At 33.0% G+C, this 8,823-nt stretch overlaps 1 pseudogene; it reads left to right on the plus strand.

The window, feature by feature from the left end:
* Positions 1 to 119: 119 nt before the first annotated feature.
* Positions 120 to 8,433, plus strand: LOC123200795 (annotated as a pseudogene).
* Positions 8,434 to 8,823: the final 390 nt, after the last annotated feature.

Raw genomic sequence — 8,823 nt, forward strand, 5'->3', positions numbered from 1 at the left:
CATCTCCTCATGTTTGTTGATCCCCTTTTTTTTCTTTTGGTGCATTGGGTAGAAACCAGAATTGAATCAGAATAACAGTCATAATTGCTTTTTTTAGGTAAATAATTTTAATGGTAATGCAAGCATTAGGATTGAATCCTGAAACTCGTGTTTTTCTGTTTATTTTTTTTGAGGTTTATATTTAGGGTTTAGGGTTTCTTGGGAGTTAGATCTGAATCTACCGTGAAAATCTTTAAGTCATCTCTTCTTTTCGGGGTGGGTGCTCCCTATGATGATGTCTTCTGGTGTCTTCGTTGTGCTTTCTAACTGGTTTTCTATTTTAGGGTTTATGAGATTTTGCTCAGTGTTTCCCCTCTATATTTAAAAACAAATGGCAAGATGGTCAGCTGGGTTTGGTGGTTGGATTGTATTTTTTTTTCAATGGACCGTACAGAAATCGATCGAGCAAGAAGAACTATCAAGGAAGGCATTAACGATGAGTTGTGCGGATAGTTGTCTTTTTTTTTTTTTTCACTTGGTCAATATTTCTGACACATTGTACTATTGCAAAATGGGTTTATTACTTTTTTTCAAATTTAATTTTACTCTATAATTTGTGATTTATAAGCCTTTGGGTAAATGTTGAATTGTGATGATAACAATTCGTATCTGAAATGGTTGTGGATTAGGCATTCTAGTTGTTTCATGACACTGGGACAGATTTATGAACTAAATTTGTTCTTAAGTGTTACTTTTGTTATTTATCATTTTCTTAAAAAAGATAAATTTGGTTTGTTTTCATTGTTGACTGTATTGTAAGCTTGCATGTGGTGCCAATACGGACTCCTGCAACGAAAAGGCTAATATTTATCTTCATCAATGGTGGCATGTATCTTAGGGTTTAGGTTTGTTGCAAGCATTTTGATTCAATTTTAACATTTTCAGCTGGTTATAATGGCTTGAAATAATGAAGTTGTTGTGATGTCTGTTATGTCTTTATAAATTACATGATATTGTGTGTTCTTATGTTATTGGTATCTGAATCCATGGTTTAGGCATGCTGTCTTGTTAAGTACCCATTTGTTCTGCTTTTTTTTTTTCGGTTAAATAGACGATGAAAAGGGGCAAGTAGGCATGTTGTCGTGTTGCCCATTTGTTCTTGCTGATGCAGTAGCATGACTTGGGTCTTAAATTTCAAAGTTGCTCTTATTATGAAAAGACTGTTCTATTGTGCATAGGTTTCCATTATAGCTTATGCTTTTTTGTTTAAATTTATTTTAAGATTTTCCGGATTTTTAAATTAGATTTGTTTAAATTTTTAAATTACTTTAACCAAGTTTCCGTCAAAGTAATTTGAACGATGAATTTTGGGTTTTTGTTTCATGTTACTGGGGCAAATATATGAACTGAACTTTTCTAAAGAGTTAATTATCTGATTTTTTTTTTAGATGAATTCAGTTTGTTTTTAATGTTGATTGTAATTGCAGGTGGTGTCAACACCAACTCCTGCAACAAAGAGGCTAATCAGAGATTTCAAAAGGTTACAGGAAGACCCGCCAGCAGGCATCATAGGGTTACCTCAATCCAACAATATTAAGCTATGGAATGTTGTGATATACAGGTTAAAGTGGAAAAAAATGTGTGCCAATCCCTTTTTAAGTTTGCATATGATATTTACTTCATATGTTTCCATTTACCAGTATGTTAAATGCTTATTCCTTGGCATAGAGTAGAGGTGAGTAATCTTGCTACTGAAGGTTACTGGATGGCAATGTGTTAAATGGTTATTCCATTGTGCTTTACAATGTCTGCAGTTGCTCATGAAGATTGAAGGAATTGGAAATTTCAAGGGGATTTTATGTTTTGCTCTTGGTATTCTTTTAAATGACCTATATTTTAGGATCTCAATGGGTGACTCCATTTAACTGTATGATGATTTAGTTACTTACTATTGTCATAAAAAAAACATACAATTGATGCACAATGGAACAAATGGTTTTTCATTGAATATTTAATTCACCTTTACTATAATATTTAGGGTGCTTTTTACTTTACAAATGTCATAATCATGCAAGTCTAGCAGTTGCACTTCTGCACTTGTGTATCTCACCGTTTGTCATACTGAAAATGAAAGGTAGTCTACTTCCTGTTCACTCTATATAAAATTAGTTTCATCTTGATTGTGTTCTTGCTTATTAATTGACATGAAATAATGTAGTTGTTTTTCTATATAGCTCTCTTAAGTATATTTCTTCGTGGTTTGTGTCTCGATGGTAGTATGCTTCTTGGTGGATTGGCTACATCGAAAATTTATGTGCTCTTGAGCTACTTTGTATTTCTCTGCATAAATTCTATTCAAATAATGTAAGGGGAACACAATTAATGTTACCAATAATTTGCAATTGAAACTAAAAGTAGAGTTATAGTGCTGAATTTGCACATGCATACAGTATTGTACATATTGGATAATAGAGTTTACATCAAAATTGAAATTGAATGGTCACCCGTATTTGAAAAAAACAAGGAGTTCTTATTTAATCTGTTTTCAGTGGCTGCGCTATAAAATTTATAAAATGGAGTTAAAATAAAGTTGTTCTAGTCTAGAGTTTACTCTCATTTTCATTGCAAATAATTAGGGAGGGCAGTTTTGGTGCACAGTTTTAGGATTAGAAAATTAATAACCTGTATTTGTGCGCGTATTGTAAATATCCCTAAAAGCTTGGAGTTTTGTATCTTGTTGACCATATTTTAAATTGTCCATTCACATTTCTTACAGGAAAAAATAAAGGAAGCTGAGAAGTTTTTATTGTCTATGTTACAGGGAGCGAAAGAAGGGTTTTGAGAGAACATCAACATGTTTCTGCATGCAACAATCTGATTGATCTTAGTATTCAAATGCTTCAGGTATCATATTTTACTTTTTGGCCATTAACCCAGTAAATTGAAAATATAGAGTTGTCTTCTTATAATTATGATATCCTAAATTATTTTAGTCTTCTTCTGATAATTGTGATTTCCTAAATGATTAATTACTTATTATATTTTCTAAATTCTTGAATAATTTGTTATTATAGTCGTCTAGTCTGGATTTTCTAAATGAGTACATTGCATACATTTTATTTTATGTTTATGTTTCAGTTTCTATTAGTGTTCTTCCTAGTATTATTTTTTGTTAGTATCTATTGGTGAAGTGATTATTGATAATCACAACTGGCTGTATCACAAAATGAGATAAGGAATTTGTGACATTAATGGAGATGCCTTACGTAGAGTAAAGGCTCATTATTGTACACTTTCCCCGGAATAAGAACAGTATCAAAAGTAGTAGTATAATGACAGTAGGAATAATATAAGGAATAGTCTCAGTATCAAAAGTATGAATAGTATTCATAATAGAAATTGGAATGCAAATAAGAGATGGAATACGACTAGAAACTAGAATGGGAATGAATTGGAATAACAATAGAAACTGGAATACTTACAAGAGTAGGGGGGATAATATCAGGAATAGGAATACTCCCAAGGACAATGACAATACCAGGAATGTGTCAGCCCATCAATATTTCAATCAAATCCCATTTCAGTCGAATTCCATTCTACCGATACTAGCCTGGTACGATTCCAGTCCATTCTCAAGCCCATTTGAATTCCCATACCAAGCTCATTACCATTCCAATTCCATTCCCCAACCCATTTCAATTCCCATGACAAGCCCATTACCATTCCAATTCCACTCCCCCACCAGTTTCAATTCCCATAACAAGCCCATTACCATTCCTATTTCAAGCACAAGCCCATTTTCATTTCCATTTCGAGCGCACTCCAATTCTAGCCCATTCTAATTCCAGCCCAATCCCATTTCAACCCATCCTTATTCTAATTTTCATTTTAAGCCATTTCCCATTCCAAAACCATCTCCATTCCCATTCCAATTCCGGGCCCAAACCTTTTCCAAGCCCATACCATTCCAGCCCATTCTCATTTTCATTCTCATTCCAAGTCTATTTCCACTCTTTTTTTTTTTTTTAAGTCAGAAATCAAGAAATTTTATAAAAGAAAAAAAGGATACAAAAATACAAGGGGCTTACCACATTCCAAGAACAAGCCCACACCCATCCCAAGCCCATTACCAAGCCTATTCCCATTCCCTATTCCAAGCCCATTCCTATTCCAAACCCATTCCTATGCCAAGCCCAAGCCCATTCTCATTCCTATTCCAAGCCCATTCCTAAGCATTCAGACTAAATCTCGATTCTCATCTTAACCTTCGGTCTCTATCTCATCGTAACTTTGTTTGGGTTATTATTTAACTCTGTTATGTGATGATTTTTCAAATGTGATAGGGTAAATTGTTTATGCCTGGTCAATGCACAAAAAAAAAAATTATTCTTTTTTATTCCCTATGTTGCCACAAATGAAAACGTAAAAATCTCAAAATTTAGTTTTTTGAGTTTCTTGTGGGGTATAGCATATGAAAAAAACCCCAAAATTGTGAGATAACCAACCATGATTTTCTTTGTACCATCTATCTTCTCTTTATCAAAAGTAGATGATGTGATTCATAACCTATGGAATATGTGCCTAAATCAGTTGGAAAAAGAAAATTCTTAAAAAAAAAAAAAAACCCTAGTTTTTGAGGTTTTGTCGGTTATGACACATAGACCCTGGTCGTGGGATAGCCATTCATAGTTTTCAAATGGTTTTTTGCATCATCTGTCCTTTTTTTTAATTAAAAGTAAATAATATGGTTGATAACTTGTGAAAATTGTGTCTAAATCAGTCAAAAAACATATAAATTTCAAAAACCCCAATTTTGAGGTTTTTCACTGGCTATAACATACAGACTTGGATCATGAGATATGTAGACAGTTTCGGTAATATTTGAAGATATGAATAATATCGCACATACTTCTTATAGTTAGGTCTTTTAGTGAATTTTTTATTTCTTTAATTAATTATAAGAAAATTAATTAGATTAACCACAATTAACTGAATATAAGCATAATTAGTCAATTTTTTTAATGTTAAATGAATATAACCATAAGTCAGCACAATGACCAAAATGCCCATTTATAAAGCACCCTTCAAATACGTCTCACTATTTGAAAATTCGCATACCAACTCCACTCACTATGCGATTTCTTGTATTCAAAACTTTTGAGATTTCTATTAACTGTTTCTCTAATTTTTCAATGGTGAAAATCGTACAAAATGTTAGTCAATCATTTCTTCTAATGTTTGATACCTTCTACTGTAGAAATTTAAGCATATTCAAATAAATTTTTGGTGTTTTGGGGTTGTTGATTTGAAAAATTACATTAATAGTTTGAATCTTCGTGTTTTAAATGAAATTTGTTAAAGGTTTTTTTGTTAGAATAAATATAGAATTTGTTAGTAATGAAATCGTATTCGAAAAATTAAGTTTGGTAGTGGTTTGACCACCATGTGAGATTCGTGGTCACCACATGAATTCATGTGGTGAGAAGAGTTGGGGGTGTAAGTGTAAGTTTTCAAACAATAGGGGACATGTAAGAATGCATGGTGGGAGGCTAAATGTGAGTTTTCAAATAGTTTAGCACATGATGCCACATGGTGTAAGGCCAAGTCTGAGTTTTCAAACAGGTTGTGTGGTGGGGGCAAACTTCAAATTTTCAAATAGTGCAACCTCGTGATCTTGCGTGGTGGGGGCTAACTGCAAGTTTTCAAACAATGCCTACCACGCTTGATTGCATGGTGGTGGGTGCTTTTGAACATTTTCCATTTCCTTGGGCTTTTTGGATAATTCTCATTTCATAGGCCAAATTCAAATTTTTTTTATTTGAAGATTTTTTTGTGTAGTTTTTAATTTTTTTAATCCATTTTTTTGAATAAGGCATTTATTATGAAAATTGATTTAATTTTAATTTTTTGGATATTTTTCATTTTAGGGTTTTTTCATGTATAATTTACAAATTTTTTATTTGCATTTTTCAAATAAAGCATTTTTTTATAAAAATGGACCTAATTTTAATTTTTTTAATAATTTTCATTTTAGGGGTTTTAAGCATATAGTATTCAAATTTTTGATCTATTTTTTTGAATAAAACATTTATTATCAAAATTTACCTTTTCTTTTTTCACATAAAAGAGCTCAAGTTGAAAAAAAAAAAAAAAAAACAAGGGAGGAGCCAACGGGGTATATGAGTTTCCCTCTTGAACACTAGGTGACACTGTTTAGGCATCTAGAAGCAATACATGCTCATAAAATAACTCTACATTGTGAAATATTATTTCACCTCATTCATGGTATAATAGCTAATAACACTCCACGTTGTAAAATATAGTTTTACCTTATACATAGTCTAATATCTAATAACACATTGTATTGTAAAATATCATTTCACCTTTTGTAGTAACAATATTGAAATACCTTTTACATTTTTTTGATATTAAAATTTTCAAACACTATTATAAGCTAATATTTAACACTTTTCAAATTGTTGTATAATCAACAAATAAATAAAGTATTGAAGTGATGTTCATATAATTATTTCGATATTATAAAATTTTTTTAATGAAAATTACAATGGTAAATATTAAGTGAGATTGTGTAATTGTGAATGTTTTTTTTTTTTTTTTGTTTATGTAGGGTTTAGAGCTTATATAGAGTAGATGGAAGATAATTTTGGTATTAAATTAGATATTTCATTATATTCATTTAATAAAAAAAATATATGCGTACATTTTTGTTAGCATTGTTTTCCAACACATGCCTGGGGCACAAATTTACAGTGCATGAATTTTACACGCTTCCTTCCAGCCAACCTTTGATGCGGTGAGCTCCTCATGGTTCTCGTACCTCCACGATTTCATTCTTTTTACCGTCCGTTTCTTTTTCCATCAAACGGTAGTTATTACACTTACCACTGATTTACTGCAAAATTAAAATCCCGCGCTTTTTGTCTGTCTGGAAGAACTTTCTCACATTTTCTCTTTACGTTGTCAGGGAAGAAATGCAAGAACCGGCAACCAGTTCTATTGCAGCCAGTTCTCTGCCATCGAGCAGTGAGAGATCTTCAAGTTCTGCTCTTTAACTCGAAATCAAAGAAGGTTTGTTTTTTACTTTAATTTTTCAATTTATCCTTTAAAATTTCAAGATATATAAGTATAATTTTTAATCGTAGCCACTTTAAAGCCGGAAACTTTTCTGTTTCTGAATGATTGGAAGAGTTTGTTTTCATTAGTGCTGGCTTATCATTGGGCTTAGTGTGTTTCTTCATTTGTGACCACAGAAAAAGTTTGAATCTTTCCTTCCGATTCCTGTAGAATCAATGTGATATTTTACTTTATAATAATGATTTATCACATATTTTCTACATTTGTTTATAATTATTGTCCTTATCGAATTCAAAGTTTCTCGGAATCTGTGCTTTAGAATTAAGATTTCCTCAGTTGGGACTTTAAATTTTCTCATGAATCACGCTTTCTGAGAAAATTATCTGAGATCAGCCGAATAATGTTCGCCTTGTGCGTGAATTCTTGTTTAAATGTGGATCTCAAATTTACGGTTTAAATAAATTTAGGTATGGAAAGTGATGAAGAGATCCAAAGAGTGCCCGACATGGGCGGAGAACCAGCCGGAGCGTCAGCTTCTGGTCTAGATAGTGGTTCAGTGGCAGGTCCAGAGGTTCAGCCATCTGGAGGAAGACAGAGGAAGAGAGGTAGAAGTCCAGCTGACAAAGAGAACAAGCGACTAAAGAGGTAAGCTTATGGCTGATTTTACCGTTTGGACCCTGTGTGGTTAGTGTCCTATCTTACTGTAGCGTTATGATGACAATGTGTGATGTCTCAGGTTGTTGAGAAACAGAGTTTCAGCTCAGCAAGCAAGAGAGAGGAAAAAGGCCTACTTAAATGAGTTGGAAACAAGAGTTAAAGACTTGGAGAAGAAAAACTGAGCTTGAAGAGAGACTGTCCACGTTGCGGAACGAGAATCAGATGCTTAGACACGTAAGTTGTTATTTCCCATCGTACTTGTGTTATTTAATACATGGCTACGTTCTTATGGATGAATGGCTATTAATTCATTTCATCTGGAATGGGAGTTTTAGCATTTGCTGCCAGTGCTTCATAGGCCCATGGAAGATATAGTGAGATATTTTGGATGGATGATTACAACTGATACGATATGTTTTGCTGATTGTAACGTGCAGATATTGAAGAACACCACGGCAGCAAACAGAAGAGGATGTGATACAAATGCTGAGGGGTCCTGATGAATGAATAAGAGGCTCCTGAAAGCACATATTTACATGGAAATCGCGGGAACAGCTTGATTCTCATTAGTGTTAATTGCAATGACTAAAACTTAGGAGTAATAAGTTGTCGGTGCATTAGGATGACCTATCAATATTTTTAACAATTGTAACGGACCCACCCTCTATTTTCTCTAGTTTTGATGCGGTTGATTTTCTGCTACCCTTCTTCTTAACCATGCATTCCGACTTGAGATCCATTTTTGTACTGTCTTATCAATTAAAAGTCAAGTGTAAAAACTAAATTCACCAAACATTTTCTTGCCCCAACATTATTTTAATCATAAAATTTATATGGTTTATTTTCAACTTGCCCGTGTTCATCTCTGATTACAAGCGTTCTAGGAGGAGAACCTCTGACCCTAATGTTGTACCCAAGGGCTCTTAAAAAGATTTAGGAGGATTATCTTTCGTTATGATATCTTTGACAATATCCGAACTGAGTCTCCTAAGGAAAACCTCTAATTTGCCCATGTCTTTACTTGCTACCCTTAGAGCATACTTGGTTAAAAAATTTAGCTTGATAGAGAATTTTATGACTAACATATTGCAC

Source organism: Mangifera indica, chromosome 17 (genome assembly GCF_011075055.1).
Source record: "Mangifera indica cultivar Alphonso chromosome 17, CATAS_Mindica_2.1, whole genome shotgun sequence".
NCBI lineage: Eukaryota > Viridiplantae > Streptophyta > Magnoliopsida > Sapindales > Anacardiaceae > Mangifera > Mangifera indica.